The sequence below is a fragment of the Macaca thibetana genome, chromosome 2 (genome assembly GCF_024542745.1).
Source record: "Macaca thibetana thibetana isolate TM-01 chromosome 2, ASM2454274v1, whole genome shotgun sequence".
Lineage (NCBI taxonomy): Eukaryota > Metazoa > Chordata > Mammalia > Primates > Cercopithecidae > Macaca > Macaca thibetana.
In genome coordinates this window covers 42,501,708-42,521,082 of record NC_065579.1, presented here as the reverse complement: position 1 = coordinate 42,521,082, position 19,375 = coordinate 42,501,708, and the positions used below count along the sequence as shown (strand labels likewise).

At 44.8% G+C, this 19,375-nt stretch overlaps 1 protein-coding gene and 1 long non-coding RNA gene across 2 annotated transcripts in view; one reads left to right on the top strand and one right to left on the bottom strand.

Annotated features, from left to right (window-relative positions):
* Positions 1-19,375, bottom strand: part of CLSTN2 (calsyntenin 2) — a 628,828-nt gene that overhangs the window by 583,974 nt on the left and 25,479 nt on the right. The window lies entirely within an intron of this gene.
* LOC126948210 (uncharacterized) lies at positions 3,816-15,310 on the top strand. The gene is made up of 3 exons (XR_007723365.1): positions 3,816-3,829; positions 11,668-11,886; positions 14,473-15,310. It is a non-coding gene; the product is annotated as an uncharacterized LOC126948210 (long non-coding RNA).

Below are 19,375 nucleotides of genomic sequence, written 5' to 3'. Positions count from 1 at the left end.
GCTGTGGTATGTGACAGCCCTAACTTCCACAGATCCAGGCATGTCCCCAGAACCTGGGCTTTAGCAACTTGCCTGGTGAGAAATGGACCAGAGTTATTTTGAGCTCCATGAGCAAGGAAATATAAATAATGAATGACCACAGAACTGCCTCACATTCACCCTGGATTCCCTCTGTGAACAGGTGAAAAACCTTAAGGGCTCTGCTATATGGGGCAATGGTCATTGCTAATGAAGCCCTCACAAAAGATGCAGGGGTACCAGTGTGGAAAGGCATGGAGGCCTGCGGTCACCAAGACGCCTGGAACCCTGGTCATTTATTGCAGATCAGAGGCACCAATGTGTAGGTCTCAGAAACCAGGGTCAAGCTCTCATAATTCTCTAGGCCTTCCACCTCCAAAGTGGGGCACACATTCTGGAGCATGTACAAGGGGATCCCCTGGGTATTACAGAACTATTTTTGAATATTTTACTTAAAAAATGTATAATTACTTTTCATCAAAGTTCTACAGGCACATAGTTTTAAAAGAGTCAAATCATTCTACAGGGCTTGTTGCCAAAATACAGCATTTATCCTGCATCTTCCCTCTGCCCTGTGTCCCACTTGTCTGAGGCAACTGCTTTGAACTATTTTAGCCGACTCTTTCATTATTTGCCTCCCCATCACTAAACAACATGCTTATATTGCTACCTAATTTTTCACCTCTTGGCATTAGCTATTGAATTTCTACTTTGGAAGATGAGGATTTAGTTCTGGTTCCCTCTCCCTTCCACACAACACATACGCGCGTGCGTGCACACACACACATACACACGCAATCCCCCATCCTCCCAGTAGAGTTAGTTATATTGTACTTTGGTGAACTCAATATTCAGTGTTTACACAATGACAACTGTAGATGCTATTCCCAGCTAAGTCACAGAGATGCCATAGTTACTTTTCCTTTTTTCACACAAGATTTTGTGTTTTCCAAACTTAATAACCATCTTGATTCTATCATTCTTCTTTTCTGGGTACTTTCTATGCAACAATAATATAACTAAGCAAAACCTAATCCTTCAAACACTCATTCTCTCTGACAGTCTCTGCCCCACACTCTCACATATCAGAGAGTTTTTAATGAGGACGAGGATATTATCCCCAGAGCAACAGTTCAAAAACAACTGTATAGGTATCCCATGAGAAAAGCGTTTTATCACCAGCAGGGTTGAGAAAGGCCTAACAGGGTGCCTGGCAATAACAGATACTTGGTTTTGTTAGACTCGATTTTTTTGAAATATTGCAGAGAGGAGCTCAGGATCCCTTGCTTTTTTCTGCTCCTGGCTCCATTAAGGCAAAATGTGCCTTTTGCTCCTCTCTCGACTCTGCACAAGCCCTTTCTCTGGTGCTTGTGTTTGGCACAGCATTCCCCAGATGTGAATGTTCCTGCTTGGGGGACTTCCTCAGAGCCAGCCCCTCCCAGTGTCAGAGTGGGAAATGTCAGTTCTCTCTCATGTCATCGTGCATCACAGAAACAGGCCAGCAAGGGAAGCATTAGGAACACGCTGAGCAGAGCATGGAAAAATAATCTCAATTCCAAAGCTATATTTTTCTCAGCAGGTGAAGAATAAAAAACAATGTGTTTGACCTTTGCCCTGGCCAGTATACAGAAGCACCTGCAGGTCTGTTCTGTGCTAAGCAATGGCTTTTCTGCAATGCTCAGGCTGCCTGGTCAGGGCATTGCCCACTGCCTCCCACCCCCTCCCCAGACCCACCAGCCTCCAGGTCACACAGACTTGGTTTAAAAAAAAAAAAAAGTCAGTACAAACCAAGGAGCATCCCAGAAATGCTGCAAAGCATGTGACTTGGAATGGTGCTGACACACACTCAGCCACCCTGATGCCAAAACACTTAATCTAGCAGGTTCCTGAGAGATTCGTGAGTAAGGGGGTAAAAGGAGCACAGGTATACTAGTTGGTACTGTTTATGGCTAATGCCCTCATTTTACTCAAGATTAATCTGGGTTTCTGGAAGAACAAGAGAAGAACCGAGGTCAGTGTAGTGAGACTCAGGAGGCCATGGAGGCCTGGGCCCAGGGGTGCCAGTCAAAGATGGTTCCTGCTCATGGTGTTCTCCTACCATGAGGTGCTATTCTCTGGGGCCTCTCCTTCCCTCCTCCTGTCCATTCTTCCTTTATCCCTTGTTCCATCCCTGTATGAACCTGCAGCCTGCTTGCCTGTGTGTCTCCAAAGCATTTCCCAGCCAGCTCCTTGGTAGAAGAGATGTGATGGGGATGAGGGATCATCTAAGGACCCAGGAACACTTGAGGAAACAGCGGGAATAACACTGACTCATATTCTCACCTGCAAAGCAAATGCTAGCACTAGCAGGCAGGATGGAGAGTTTGAGGTTTTGTCTTTTCTCCCCCACTGATTCCTATTTGCAAATGGAGTGTCTGCTGGTCCTCCCCAGGCCTCAGGTCCAGGTGGCAACTGGCTGGAGCAGGAGGAGGCAGATGGAGCGGGCGGGTGCTTCATTATTGGAGGGCTCTAAAGGAGTAAACTGAATATTTGCCTTCTAGGAAGTATAACTGCTTGGGACGTTTGTAGGTCTCTCACTTGCCAACACACATGTGTGCACATGCATGCACACACACACAGGAGTGCACAAACACTCCCAGGGAATCAACCCCTTAGTGTGTTTCACACCCTCATATTACAGGTGTGGGAGAGGAGGCTTGGAGAGGTGAGATGACCATTCCGAGGCCACAGTACCAACTGCATGCTGAGCCAGGACAGTGGGCACTGTTCTTTCCTCTGACCCAGCTGTCCCTGCTGGGTGAATTCATCCCAGGACTTGGCACTCTGGGCACAGTGGGAAAGGGAGGGACTTTGACCTCAGGCAGATTCCATTTGGATCCTGGCTTTACCACTTACTAGCTGAGTGGCTTGGGGCAAGTTGTTTAAAGTCCCTGAGCCTCAGTTTCCCTCATCTGCGCACTGAGGAGAACAGTACCTACTTCCCACTTTGTTTGATGAATTCTCTGAAATCCCATATGTAGAGCACCTGGCTCACTGCCTTGCACACAGATGCCGCTTCCTTAAGTGGCAGATGTTAGTAATTCTCTTCTTAATATTCAGATTTGTAGCAAATTTAGATGGCTCTGCCCATCCTGGAAGGGCTTTAATTCCTGGGTGGGCCCAGAGAAAAGGATCAAGGTGCATCAGCGAAGGAGATAAGGGCACTGTCACACGAGGAGACTCCCAATCCTCAGGGTAGTAGAGCAGGCGCTTCCTATAATCTACAGGCTAGTCCGCCAGCTATGACTTCCCTGCAAAAACATTTGGTGACAGAGTGTTGGACAGATTCTGAAATGTCAATTATCTGCATACAACCACCATCTGCCCGTGGGGGTTATGGTAGCTTGATTAGTTGTATTTTTCAGCCTTTTATTTGAAATCACTTCATGGAAAAGTCAACTTAATGCTACCCACAAACCTCAGTCTCTCTGTACTAGTACCTGCCTCATAACTGTCATGAGAACTACAGTGTCAAAAGCCCTCAGCACACTCCCTGACAGGCTGCAAGAACTCAATGCAGGCTGTTGTTGTGGCAGCTCCTGTGTTGTGGCAGCTGTTTCCAAGGCTGTGGCATGACAGAGAGCATGCATTCACTGCAGAAAGGTGATGGAGAAATTGTCCATTCACTCATTCACTGGACAAGCACCCACTGTGTCCCACTATGTGTCAGCCTGGCCTGGAAGCTGGGACATACATATGACCAGAACACAGTCCCTGTTTTCATGAAGTTGTGTTTCAAGAAGCCCAAGTTGTTTCATTCCGATCTTCACATGTGTCTAAGGGCCAGACATCACAGCTCCTTTCTTACAACCAAGAGCTCCTGAATACTATTTTGTAATGCCTCCATCAGTCTCTCAGTCCTGATTAAGTTGAATGACTTCTCATAATCCTATGTCACATTTGCAATTAACATCAGACATAATGGTATTCATTCATTCATACTCAACAAGCACTCACTCCATGCCAGGCACTAGGGAGACGGTGGGTCTGTGAGAAGTGTGGCTTCTGACTGGAGGGAGACCACAATCAAGCCCAGGTCCTGCAGCCCCCCCTTCCCATGCCAGGGCCTAAAGAACTCACTCAGTTCTTCCTAGTGCCCCTCATTTTGCCCAAGGTGCTATCTTGGCAGACTTCCTCAGCCCCATCTCCCACCCCAGTTCTTGAGGCTGTGCCTGCTACTCCCCCTCCTTAGGGCTCTGGGAAGCTACAGCTCTTATACAAGGCCCAGGGTGGAGGTTACCACTCCCAGCTTTGTCTCTAACTAGCCAGGAGGCATTTTAGAATGCACTTTCCCAGTCAGAGTCTCAGCCTCCTGCCTGCACACACAGCTCCTCCTCCATAGAGATATCCTGGGACTACGTGAGCTAAAACATGAGAGTGAGGCACTCAGAATGAGATAGCACCTTCACCCCACCTGCCCCTTAGAGCCCTGCAATCTTGGCTACACCACTACCAGCCCACCTGACTCTCCTCCTCTGCTCTCCTTTCTAAGATGAATATCCTAGACCTCTGTACAGGCCCAGGGGGCGGCCAGTCTGCCAATATCTCTCAGGCCTGATCTCCCAGAATAAATTACCGTGCAAGGCATTAGGCTCTTTAGTAGAGAACCAACAATGGATTTTATATACAATTTAGAAAAAGAAGAATATTATTGTACTTTGTTTTCTTATGGCTATTATTCCCATAAGAGCTCATTTCTACCTCTTAACAGGGATTTACTTGGACTGATGAATTGGTTAAAAACCTTCCTGCCCAATTTCAATTTACTCAATGCAACACGTGCTGTAAAACATTTAGCAAGAGTGTAAGTTCAGTCAATGCAGTTCCCTGGAAACATTGCTTTTCTTCCAGATACCCCATCTCCTCTTTGCTGGGCCCTGGGGAGATCACTGATGCCCTCTGGGGGAGCAGGGAAAGGTGGTCTAAATTAGCCCTGGTATATCACTCCCCTGGAGCAGGACAACTGACAGCATATCTCGGACCACTTCTAGATGTGGGCAGGAGTACAGAGAGAGAATCTTATGGAGGAAGGTATGAACATGTCTTGGTTGAGTCCAGGAAACCAGAGACTTTAGTCCTTGCCCTATGGCTCCAGTTTCCAAACTGATTCTCACAGGACAGCAGTGTCATCTTGAGGCCCCAAAGCCTGCGTCTTCACCCTGTCATTGCAGTTTCCCACAAATGTTTACCATCAAAATCACTTTGTCTCAGGCTTACAAGCACTTTCGGCTTGGGTAGAACTGCAAAATTGACAACTTGGAAAAAGAGCAATAAAGATTTGAGTTGTTCTAAATAATGCAGCAGTTTCTACCCTAAGTTCCAGGGCCAGACTTCACAATGCTAAACTAAATTCTTCTTTCTGATAAAACCACAGACCCCACCCATCCTTCCCTAGAACTGTGCCAGGGTGGGCAATGTCAGCTTCTTGAAAGTACCATTTTCTGGCCAGAAGGGGTGACTCATGCCTGTAATCCCAATACTTTGGAAGGTCGAGATGGGAAAATCAAATCCAAAGAGTTTGGGACCAGCCTGAGCAACACAGAGAATCCCAGTACTTTGGGAGGCTGAGGCGGAACAATCAAATCCCAAGAGTTTGGGACCAGCCTAGGCAAAAAACAGAGACCCCGTCTCTACAAATGTATTTTAAAAATTAGCTGGGCATGGTGGCACATGCCTGTAGTTGCAGCTACTCGGGAGGCTGAGGCAGGAGGATTGCTTGAACTCAGGTAGTCAAGGCTACAGTGAGCCATGATTATACCACTGTACTCTGGCCTGGGTGACAGAAAGAGACCCTGTCTGAAAGAAAGAAAGAAAGAAAGAAAGAAAGAAAGAAAGAAAGAAAGAAAGAAAGAAAGAAAGAAAGAAAGAAAGAAAGAAAGAAAGAAAGAAAGAAAGAAAGAAAAAGTAAAGAGACAAAGAGAAAGAAAAAGAGTACCATTTTCTCCCAGCCAGGCAGAGTCAGAGCCCCAAGTTCCTATTCTCCCTCTACCCCACACTCAGCCCTATCTCCAGTGTTGAAGACCAGCTGATGGCCCTTGTTTTTGAGGACAAGTCCTTCCCTCCAACCCCCAAATTCCTAACATCTTATCTTCAGATCAGACAAATCCACTTATGAAAGTCTACTGAGATGAGCCCTCTAATTTTTAGCTGCATTTCTATGTTCTGGCCACTGACCTGAACCAGTCACTAACAAACCTGTGGGTGGAACTTGATGCTTGGGAAGACGAGACACCTGCCTTGCTTCTCAGCCGCATTATGCTTCCCTTGAATCCAAGGCAGCCATGGAGACGTGGCTTCTCAGTCATGAAGGAAACCTCACAGAAATGTGGGGATGGTTCATGGCAGATCACGCTCCTGCCAGAGCCCACCTAGGGCTATAGGATCAAGGGTCCCTGGCTTCAAGGCCTCACTTCAGACATCTGCCATGAAAGCCCTCAGAACCCTGCTCACATGAGCACCAAATAAGGATCAGTTTCCTTTCCCACCAGCCTGATCAAGAACCTGATTATCCAATATGTCATCCATATATGAAACTGCAGACGTCCTTTTTAATTTTTTAAGGTAGACTAAAGGAGCAATTAACATGTAATAGAGGCACATATGCAGACAAAATTCTGAGCAAAAAATGCTGGAGGGCCATTTCTGTCTATTCATTCATTCATTCATTCGTTCATCCATCCAGTCATGTAATACTACTACTGAGAGCTACCTGTGGGCCAGGCAGGAGGAAACAGTGGTTCTACAGTCCTCACACTCTTCTTCCCGGCAGGAGGCAGCAGGAGGTGCTTCCAGCATTGCTCCCTGCATTCCTCATCATGATCCCCTTCACTGTGGGACCTGTCACAGCATTAATGCATGTTCTTGACCACAATTCACTGAAGCGCTGGCAATAGACTAGGCCTTCTGCTAAGGGCTTCCATGGATGATCTCATGGGATCCTTGTAAGCCATTGAATAACTGGGGTTGCAGTCATTTTACTGACAAGGAGAGCAAAACTGTGAGAATAGGGGTAATGTTGTAAGCAAGTGATGGAACAGAGTGTTTAGTCCACTGTCTAGCTCTGTGGGCTACTCTTTCCTCTCCACTCAGCTTAGTATTCACATCCCCAGAGAGATGCTAACAATAACATCATTATTTCCTTCATTCAGCCTCTGCCTGCAGTCTGGAGGTAGGACAGAGGACTGAAATACTTTTAGGATGCCTGAAAGAATAAATGAGGACCCACCAAATTGTAAAACCCACAGCCCCCAGGGTCCTATCAAACTTTTGTCTTTTTTTTTTTGAGGCAGAGTCTCACTGTGTGGCCCAGGCTGGAGTTCAGTGGTGCGATCTTGGCTCACTGCAACCTCTGCCTCCCAGGTTCAAGCAATTCTCCTGCCTCAGCCTCCCACATAGCTGGGATTACAGGCATGCACCACCACGCCCAGCTAATTTTTGTATTTTTAGTAGAGGTGGGGTTTCACGGTGTTATCAAGGCTGGTCTAGAACTCCTGACCTCAGGTGGTTCACCCACCTCAGTCTCCCAAAGTACTGGGATTACAGGCATGAGCCACTGCACTTGGCTCAAACTTGTTCTTTTAAGAAGCCTCTGCAGACAGTCTCCCTGACCCTCCTCAACACCTATGGTCAGGGATTCAGAGCCTACCAGAGGCTGCATTTTGCAGATGGTAACACTGGAGCCCAGCACACCAGGAAGACTGATGTCATACACGGGCATGAGGCACAGCTGGACTAGAATCCATGTCTCCCATCCTTCAGTCTCCACTCTCCTACTTGCTGATTAAGAAAGATCTGTCTTGAGGCCGGGCGCGGTGGCTCAAGCCTGTAATCCCAGCACTTTGGGAGGCTGAGACGGGCGGATCACGAGGTCAAGAGATCGAGACCATCCTGGCTAACACGGTGAAATCCCGTCTCTACTAAAAAAAAAATATATACAAAAAACTAGAAGGGCGAGGTGGCAGGCGCCTGTAGTCCCAGCTACTCGGGAGGCTGAGGCAGGAGAATGGTGTAAACCCGGGAGGCAGAGCTTGCAGTGAGCTGAGATCCAGCCACTGCACTCCAGCCTGGGCGACAGAGCGAGACTCCGTCTAAAAAAAAAAAAAAAAAAAAAAAGAAAGATCTGTCTTCTCCCATTCTCTGTGACTGGAATTTGGGTCTGGTTTGTACTCTGCAACCATGTGTGGGGTCAGAATCCAAGGTACCTTCCTGCTTATGAAGGAAGTGCTACATTTCTGGATAAGCCTTGGCTCACTTGGATATAGACCCCTTCCATGCTTAACAACTGTTCCTGCTTGGGGAACCCTTCCCCTTTCTTCAGATCTGACTCAGGCCATACCTCCTCCAGGAAGTCTGCAATGCTACGTATTCTACACCTTTTCCCTTGCAGACAGGGATCTTCCCAAGGACAGCAACTGTAGCCCACTCCTCTGTGTAGTTCCAGCCTCAAGTCCAGGGCCTGGCATTGAGGAACACTCAATAAATGATTGAATAAATTTTGTTGAATACACCAGAAATGAAACAACAGCCTCAGGCTCAAATAGATATTTCATTATCTGGTGAGAAATTAAAAGATGCCAACTCATCTTTAATATAATTGACTGCTCTTTTATGATGCCTCTCATCCATTTTCTCTCTAGCCCTGCAAAGCACTGAAGCTCCTCAATATCTCTCATAATCAGAGGTACTATTTATTCTGTAGGCATTTCATTTAACAGCACCAAGACCCCAGATCTTCAGTGGTCATTTCTTTTCTCTGGCATCAAAAAGGACTACTAATAGCTATTCAGACTGTAAAGAGCAAATGAGTGCAAAGAAGAAAGTTTGATAATTCTAAACCATAATCTTCCTTTTGATTGATTTCCTCAAGGCAAAAAATCACCATTAAAAGCAGTGCTGCCTACCTAAGTTTTTACAAAGACCATCAGCCCTCCGTAACACTCTGTAATGCACTGACATGGGGCAAAGGGCAGGTGCACAGTGGATCTTGTCACCATTCCCTCAGCTTTAGCTGAATCTCATCATTACATATAAGAGGTATTTTTATAGTTTGCACCCTCCCCCGACCACTGTCCCATCATGACTTACGACTTGAGGAGGCTACAGTTACCCTTGGAAACAACAACTTCAGCACCTGCTCAGCTCCATCTCAGTGGGATGGCAGGAGGCAGTCTCAGGTGGAAATCCTGCAGGCATCTGCAGGGGTGGAGGACCCACTATGGTCCACTGCTGCTGTGTTCACGATGAGGCACACAAAGTTGTTTACAGGTCACTTGTGACAAGCATCATCACCGAAATGGTCCAGATGCCTGACACAGAGGAGCATGCAATAAATGGTCTTCCACTAAGGGCTTTCACACACGCCTCACAAGCCCTCATGAGGTTATACACAGATCACATATCTGTCGCATACTTTCTTATGTTTTGTATTTTAGAACTAGGCTTTGAGCACCTCCTCTGTCCAGGACGTGATGCCAAGTACTGGGGAGATTACAAAATGGAATCAACTAAAATGACCACCATCTACTGGCAGCGTATGGAGAGCATCCCCCACCAGATGCTCTGCACATGCCAGCTCACATGGTGCCCGGAACCCTGGGTGGCAGGGATGTGGTCTCAGAGTAAGTTTTAACCTGCCTACTCAGGCAGGTTAGCTAAGTGGCTCTTAAACTTCGCTCCGCATCAGAGTCATCTGAGCAACTTTTAAAAATTCTGATGTCCAAGCCACACCCCAGCCCAAATTACATCCAAATCTCTTGGAGTGGAACACAGACACTACTTTGTATTACCCGCCCCCCACCTCCACACACACACTCAGTCATTCCAGAAATAGCCTAATGACAAATTGAAGTTCCCATGGCTGGTAAGTAGGGGAACGGGGTGAATTGAGCCCAGTTTTCTGACTCCAAAGCAGGTGCCCTGTCCTTTCATGTCACTCTACCTGTAGGTGCCTACCTTCAAGTTACTCACAGACTCTAAAAAGAAGAATCAGGATAATCTAGGGGGTCACAGGGGAGAATCAATCCCATGATATGGGTCCAAAGGGCTACAGAATTTAAGAGAGGAGAGATCCCTGAATTTGGAGCCAGTGGGTGATTGTTGCTTTTGGAGAGTCTCATTTGAAAGGGGCCTGGAGGCACAGGTCTTCCTCCAAGAGGGTGGTGGGAGGTGTTATAGGTGGAGCATACAACATGCACAAAGCAACAGGCGGGGAGAGGACAGGGTCTAAGTGAAGAAACTCAAGCAATTGGGTTGGTGTTTTGAGGACCAGCAGGGAGAATGTGGAGGTAGGGCTAGAAAGACAGGTGGGTGCAGTGATGGGAGGACCTGAGAGTCAGAGGGAGGAGATAGTGATGTATGTAGTTGGTAACAGGAAGCCCCTGAAGACTCAACTGGCAATGACATGATTGTGCATAAACTCTAGGAAGAATCATCTAACTGTGGCACAGGGGAGGCACTCAAGGTCCACTGTAGAAAGAAACTGATTGAGAGATCAAATGAACTGGTATTGGAGCTCAACTAGGAGAAGGATGCAACCTCCCCAGGAATTAAGTACCCACCCAGGGTAGGGCAGTGACACTGAAAGGACAAAGAGCAATTGGGATGGCAGATTGGACAAAACGTAGCAGTGACTGCCAACGTGGGAGGCTTTACTTTTGGTAGCAGCCCTGACATTTACTAGTTAGGTGACCTTGGGCAAGTCACTTAACTCTCCGTGTCTTAGTATACAGCTCTGGTGAATGGGAATAAGACCCTTCCTATCCATCTCACAGGCTGGCTCTGAGTCTCAAATGAGATAATGCATGTGAACCATCAATCAATTATTGACTGTTCCTCGGTGCCAGGCCCTGGGCTCAAGGCTGGAGATATAATCAGAAGAATAAAAAAGCATTATACATACCAAGTCCTAGACAACTCCATAATGTTATTAATACGCTGCACGTTCTCTTTACTTTCCCAAGCTTTTAAACTTGAAGGCTGCACTACCATATGAGAAAAAAGTGTTAATAATGATGTCTTTTATAGCTTAAAGTTATGAACAAATAAAAAGAGTTTATGTCTTTTACCATTGCTGGAGAACAGACTTAGCAACATGAAGTTGAATTAAAATGTCAATAATTTTTCATTTGAGTTTCTTAAAATATATTTAATTTCTTTTTCACTTTCTTCCATATTTTATGCAGCAATATATTCTATCTATTGAGTTTCTAGAATACTTCAAAATCCAAACTAACCAAACCACAAAGTCATTGCCTCGTTGCATTTGTGCTTCTGTAACAGAATACCACAAACTTGGTAATGTATAAAGAATAGTTTATTTCTCGTATCTGTGGAGACTAGGAGGTCCAAGATCAAGGTGCTGACATCTGCTTTCTGGTGAGGGCCTTCTCACTGTCTTCACATGGTGAAAGGTGCACGGGCAAAATGGAGAGGAACATTGTATTCTCACATGGCAAAAGAGTAGAAGAGAGTAAATCTACTCCCACAAGCCCTTTTGATAGTGGCATTAATGCATGCATGAGGGGTTCACCTCCAAAGATGGCAGCCATGAGGATCATCATGTTTATGACAAGGGTCTTCAATCAATTATATTTCTTGAAACTGGGGACACAGGAGAGGGACTTGCAGAAGAGAACAGATTTGAAGACAAATCCTCAATTATCCCCAGAATTCTATTAACAAGTATTGCATTGTTCCAAGGGGACCAAGTCCTTGGAACTCTGGAATTCTAGTTAATTCTGGCTTCCAGTTTATTCTGTGGCCTCTAAGGTGAGTAATAAATTCTAGAAGGACACTTTATATGTTCAAGAGGGTGTAGAGGCCATCCAAAAGGTGAGTCTTATTTGGGCTTCTTACCTACTCTAAACCAAATAACCAATTATTAGATATTTTGATTGTACCTAATATTTAACTGTTTGCTGCTACACACACACACACACACACACACGTGTGTGTGTGTAAGAGACTATGAGACTTCACAGGTGTGAATCATGACATGTAGTTCCCTTCATTCCAACAGAACTGGCAGAACCACTTGGCAAACTGGACCCCTGAAAAACGGGTAGTTTCTGCCTGCACATCATGTTTACATATTAGTGTAGACGTGTAAAACCATGGAACTGTTTAATCATTTTTGAATAGCTATTTGCTATGACTTCAAAACACCTAGCACACAAACGGAATATTTTACTCCTGGGAAACTGGGAGCTCTTGTTTTCAAGAATAGAATAAATTGGCAACCACTTTTAATAACAATACAGCGTTTTCTAAAACACGGAGGGGAAACAGAAAGGTACCATAGTCTTGGAAACAAAATAACACAGAGAAAACACAGTGAGGCTTCCAGAGATGTATGCAACATTTCCACATAGCTGCCTTGAGTCCCACATGCCAAACTCCCTTGGCTTGTTACTAAAGGATGAACATGGGTGACAGCCATGGTCATTCTCTGGCTATCCTTTCTCAAAAGCATGGGTGTTACTGAGGTGCAGCTGGCAGACAACAGTGCCCACTAGTTGGCAGCTTCTTATAGACCCCAATGCCCAGAAGTATGATAGAAGCACAGCCAGTTCAATCAATCACACTCTAGTGGGTATAACTTTTAGAAGACAAGGCTACTTTGCAGACTGCTGTATGACCAGTCATGGAAGAAAGCAGAGGATGGCAGGAGGCCTCCCACCCATGTACAGATCTCCTTTCAAAGTAGTCCTTATTCTCCTCATCCCCAAATCCATCCTATTTATCCATCATCCCTTCAGCTTCCAAGTCAGTCCATGACTTCTGCATGGACAGGGGCAGGTGTTTAGGAGCACTGGCCCAGGAGCCAGCCCTGCCCAGGCCCTATGGCAGGGTTGGCAGCAATTTATCAGGCATACCCTTTATAAGTTACAAGTTTCCTCCACCTCCAACACATTTCCTAATCTGTGCCCCTAGCCATTTTCCCCTTCTGATTTACAACCCAGTGTCCCCATGAAGACAGCCTAGAACGTTGGCAGCACAATACAGCGATGATCCCCTGCCTCACTCATACTGTTACTGCAGCCACAATCTTGGGTCATCAGCATGCGACCTCAGTCTCTAGCTTGGGTCCTGCCCACTTTGCACAAACAGACCCAAAAAATAATTCAGCCATAGGCCTGACTCAGCACCTTCCCTTCACTCAGTCCATCAACAAACACTTATGAGCCTCTGAGGATTGCAACAGTTTACTTCAACTATCTCATGCTCTAGGGAAGGAGACACAAAAATAAATAAGTCATGAGAATGCAGTATTATTCATGCTCTAAGGGAGATCACGGTGCTATGCAATCTCAGAGACAAGGCTCCAGACCCAACCAGCAGCACACAAGGAGGACTTTCTAAAAGGGGTGAGGCCCAAGCTGAGTCTGAAAAGATGAGTAAGAATTGTCAGGCAAATGGGGTGGGAGGCAGGGAGGAAACAAACAACGATCCCAGGCAGAGGAACCGCATCAGCAAGAGCAGGAGAGAACAACCACCACCGTCCTGGCATAATAGGGGAAGTACAGACAACCATGGAGTCAGGAGTTAGGCTGGGGCTAGATCATAAAGGACCACAGATGCATATAATGGAGTTTTAGCTACATCCTTAATATGACTGGAATTACTGACAGGAAATAATGAGACAGTGGCCCAGTGAAAACTGGGTTTAAGGATGATGTCCCTGGCTGCAGAGCACATTGAAGATTGTGGAGAAAGAGCAGGAGCTGTGGACTGGGTAGGAGGTTTCTGCAGTTACCCCTACCCACAGCTAAGACCTACTTGGATAACAACACTGGCCCTGCGGAGCCCAGGTCTTTCTCTGTCATTTAGTCACAGTAAGTCAGACCCTAGAGCACTTCTTCCACTAGCTTGTCTGTTCTCTTGACCATGGCCCAGCTCTTCTAGTACCTGGCTGTGTTCCATTGGCTAGTGTCAAAATGATAGCACACTCTGGGGCAACCAGAGGATCACTATCTCAATAGGCTAACATCAAACCACAATCCAACGGGTTGACAGGGCAAGTTGATTTTGAAGGAGAGGAGTGGGAGAGAAGGTCATTGGTTTGCTGGGGAAAACAAATGAGTCAGCATGCCTCAGAATACCACTGGGTCATCCTGGAGCTTCAGGAGGATGCCAGAGGCTTCTAGAGAAAGGAGAAGGCTGCATGAGGGCTCCGGGCCCCTGCAAGAAGGAGGGACAGGTCCCAGAATGCGAGGAAGCTAGGCTCTCCTGCCTTACCTGGTTCTGAAAAGGGCTGAGCCAGCTTTGAGGTTGGAAGCCTGAGAGAGGATTGTGTTTGCCCCGCTGTCCTCTGAGAAAATGCAAGTGGGTCTTTTGATACAATATGACAGAGCTAGACACTCTGTCTCGAATCTAGATAGAGCATTGCCATTTACCCTTCTCTGCCTTTTCTCTCAGTACTCACCAGAAGGGAGGCCCTGAGACCGTGATCCAGGAGCCCAGGTCCCAGGTGTGGAGAATATCACTCCCACATTACCCCTGGAGAGGCATCAGAGACACATCAGCTTGGCTTTTGCCTCCAGAGCTGCTCAGGAACCATGACTTTCTCAGAAGTACAAATGCCCCTGCTCCTTGCTTCCTCTGAGACACTGCAAAAGTTATGAGACAGACTGCCTGGTATACCAATGTTGGTTCAGCTCTCTTGTCAATGGATCAATCAATTCCAATCCTTCACCTGCAGAACGACTGCCCGCAACCAGTCTTAAGCTAATGATAGAACCTTTGATTAATTCTTTTAAACAGCTTTGAACAGAATTTCAGAACAGCATTTTCTTCACCAAATAACACCGTGTAAACTTCATGGGGCCAAGAGAGGGTGGCATGAAAATCAAAAGCACATTACATGAAATCACTGAAGAAAACTCCCAAAGTATACAATATCAACCGTAGCAGTGTTGTCTGAAGCCTGCCATCAAGATGAATGGGGGTGCCTGGGAGAAACATCAGATGGTATTTGTCAACTCACTGTTCTGAAGGACAAAGCAGGTCATTCCCCAATTGAAGAGAAGCGAGGCAGCCGTAATGGGACAGAGATGTGTGGCCAGAAGGTAAAAATCAAACCTCCTAGAAATAGCACTGCATACAACCAGCAAAATGCATTTATTTCTCATTTAAATAAAAATGAAGAAAGAGGGAAAAATCATTGCAAAAATGGTTTGAGATTGCACAACATCCAGGTTCCTGGGATAAGACACAGGACTCAGTCCTTATGTTCATGTACCCATCTCACTCCCTCCAGAAGGCATCTCAGCCCTGGAAATGTCGATCTTCAGTCCAGCTCCACAGCCCTCCCCTGAGATCCTCCAGGGCAGCTTGGCCCTTTGGCCCCCTTGCCAAGGCATAATGGCAGTTTCCTCCCTTAACTAAGGCCCTGTGCCCCCTTCCAGATCACACTTGGAAACCAAGTTTGGGTGTCAGCTCCACCCTGCAACTTCCTCTGACTCTCCATGTCCCGCACCTATTTTATATCATCATGTACTCACAAATGGGCTCTTCACCTGTCACACCTAACACTTGCACCGACCTCCACCATGGCCCACATTAGATTACATTGTGATCATTCCTACATTCCTCTAGCCCATGAGACCAGGAGGTCCCAAGGCACTCCCTGCATGGAACAGAGGACACTGCCAGCACCCAATAAACCCTGGGGTGAGCCGAGGGAGGAGAGTACGGCTGCTGATGTCGTGATCTGAAATGTAGTACAGTGCTATATAGCACTATGTTGTTGGAATATAAATACTAATTCATTTTCGGCACCAATCTATTCAGTAAAATGAAATGTTGGCTTTTTTTTCCTAGAGGAAATATAAAAAATTACTGAGACACAAACGGTGGTGTGAGCCAAGGCAGCTGAGGAACATCTGCCCTAAGGTGACGTTAATAGAGAGAGTGGGGGAGACAGCTCCTGGAGCTGCTCTGGCAACAGCATTGAAGCCCACCTGTGATGTGACAGTGCCTGCCCACCAGTTTTGCTACAGCATATGCTATGTTCCTACTATGTGCCAAGCACTGTGCTCAGCACTGGGCTGTGCTGTGCAAGACTCTGCCCAGGAAGAGCTCCCTAACAAGCTATACTGACAACTGCACAAACTACAGCCCATTTTGCTCCCCACAGGTCTCCTGGATATAACTGCCATTCCAAAACAAACAAACAAACAAACATGAAACTGACAGTCTGCACAACTCACAAAAAGGCCTTATCAGATATAACAGAAACATGTGTTTTTAGGATTACTGTGATGAGTGACCCTCAGGCTTACAGTCTAAGCAGAAACCTCAGAGGAGAATTTGGAAAGACTAGTACAGAAACAATACCAATCTCCGCCCCTCTTCCTAGTTCTAAAATAACCCCAGAGATGCTGAAATGTAGGCCCTCCAAGGTGGGTCATCTGTGAGCTATTTTCAATTCTTCCTGCCCATATCGCCACCACCTCCCACTCTTAATATTAGGAAGTCTACTGGGCATAGAAGAGGAAAAGGAGGTAATGTGATTGGAAAAGTAGGACTAGATCATATCATAGTAAAGTACTGAAAAGAGAGAGAGAGAGAGAGGCTGAATTCAAGCAGGACATTCAAACCAAACACCAGAGCACCTGAGACTGCTCTTCTGAGAAAAACAGGGAGGGGTCTGGAGGTACATAGAGCAAAGGTAAGGCTCCAAACCCTGTGTGGGGAGCAGAGGCTGAAGTCCCTGTGTGCACAGAGTGTCCCTTTCGGTTACTCCCAGCTGAGTTCCTAAAAGAGTATGGCAAGAGAGGGGTCTCTGTCACCCTCCTCCTCATTCTCATCCTTTATGAGGGGACCAGAAAAATATTCACTGAGTCAATTAAAATAATTTAATGTGTTGTAATAATAATAATAATATTAAATCAATGTGTTATCCTAAGAGATAATCACCAGTCACAAAATATGCTAGTTAGTTAAACATACAGGTACCATACAACTCATCCATTCCATTCCTACGTATTTACCCATGGGAAATTAAAGCATATGTTCACTAAAGACTTGTACACGAATGCTCATATCAGCTTTATTGAGAATAACCAAAAACTGAAGACGCTGTAAATGTCCATCAGCTGAATGGAGAAACAAATTGTGGTGCATACAGATGATGGAATACTATTCAGCAATAGAAAGGAATGAACTATTAATACATTCAACAACAGATGAATCTCAAAATGATTATACTGAGTAAAAGAAGCCAAACAAAAAGAAGAAAATTCTTAACCCAAATTTTTAAATGTTGTCACTATTTTTTTCAGTATTTCTACAATAAGAACTTTTTAAATTACAAAATAAATAAACCAAATGTAAGGAAATCTGCTCATCTTTCTTGTTCCTATGTACTTCTGTTTAAATAAAATTCCGGGAAACTTATACTAATCTATAGTGACAGAGAACAGAACAGTAGTTGCCTATGGGGTGAAGAATGAGATTGGAAGGGAGTAGCAGGGAGGGATTACAAAAGGAAATAAGAAAACTTTGGGGGTTCATATATTTGTTCATTATCTTGGTTGTGATGATGTCTTGATGGGTATATACATATGTCAAAAGTTATCAAATCATATACTTTCAATATGTGCACTTTATTGTATGCTAATTGAACCTGTTAAAAATGACAGTAAAGGATGTTTTGCAACAATATAAATAGGAATATAAATTGATGGATCCCTCTTGAAAAGCAGTTTGGTGATATGTATTAGAAACCTTAAAATGTTCTTATTCTTTGATATTTCCTTAAGAACTGTATCTGAAGGACATAAAATAAGTTACAAAATTTTTACTGCAGAATTATTTATAATGAAAAATTGGAAACCACTAATATATCTGACCAAAAAAACTCTACTCAAATAAATTGTAGTACACTCATATATTGAAATATTATGTAGCCATTAAAAGTAACATTTATGAGGAGTTTTTAATAACCTGGAAAAATACGTATGTGCTAGTGTTAAGTGGAAAAAACTAAGATATAAATTGTAAATATGGTATAAACTAAATTATGTAAAAATATGCATAGAAAAATCTCTGAAATACCTTTAGGATTATCTCTGAGTAATGGGGGTTATCATTCATTTTTAATCTTTTAATGCAAATTTTAAAATGTTGTTACTATTTTTAAGTATTTTGTTAAAGAACATATTTTTAATTATAAAATAAATAAACAATATTTAAGGAACTCCTCTAGTCTTTCTTGTCCCTTAAAAGGCAAGCCCTTATTAAAAAACAGATAGACTTTTTTCAACCCTTGCACTGTGAAAATGTAGAAACGTCTTCTCTGCAAACTGCCACCCTGTAACGTGAACCCATGTTCCTTTTTCTACTTTTAGACAACCTAGAGAACCAGCAAATCGACATCACTCGTTTTCACCTAATTTTGTTGCATATTTTGTTCAAACCCTGCTTCTATCTACACGTTGAGTGTGAGCTTCCTGAAGACAGAGGTGAGGTCTTTTTCTTAACGCCTCCTCTGCCACATCCATCCCACCTTGCCACAATACCTAGGAAAAAGCTAAGGATACAAGGGGACACACAAACACGTGCACAATCATGACAAATTCATAATAATGCTATTTCACGTTCTTAAAACACCTCCCTTTTTGAATCAAAACTCCAGCAAAACAATAGTCCTGGGGGCGGGGAGACAGGGTACTTTGGACCAGGTTTTATAAAGAAGAAAATGAGACAAAAGGACTAACTTTGGCTGAGTCTAATTTCAGGAGCCTTTCGTTGACCTCCCTATGTGAACAACAGACAAAAGTACTGGTACTCTGGAGTCACTCACTTGCCTGTGAGCTTCCATCCTGTCCTACTCAGCTTTGTATCTCTAGGCAGGTAAATTTTTGTGAGTGATTTTTAGATGAAAGGGTTAGCAAACTGGCAAAGGGATGGCTATTCAATTGACTCCATTTTCTGTAATATAACATACATCCAAGATATTCTTCAGTTTTTCAAGACCTATTTAATAATTTCTCAAAAATGTTACCCTCTAAACAACGTGTTTCACGAGAGTCTTCGTAGCAGTTCTAAATGACTGACACACTGAGGAGATCCTGCCCCCTTATCTCAAGAGTCTCCCAACCCCGAGGTATGAAGCGCAGTCAGCCCTTGGCTTCTATCATGGTCAGCATCACATAGCCTGCTGGGCAAATATTCTAACATGGTTGAACCTATCTCCATGGTGCAGCAGGCAGTGCATCAAGCTCATAATATGATGGAATGCTTAAAACAGCTGAAGAGATGGAAGGCACAGAAGGAAAGGAAAGCAAAATGTCAAGAGAGACAGTAAGTGGATACT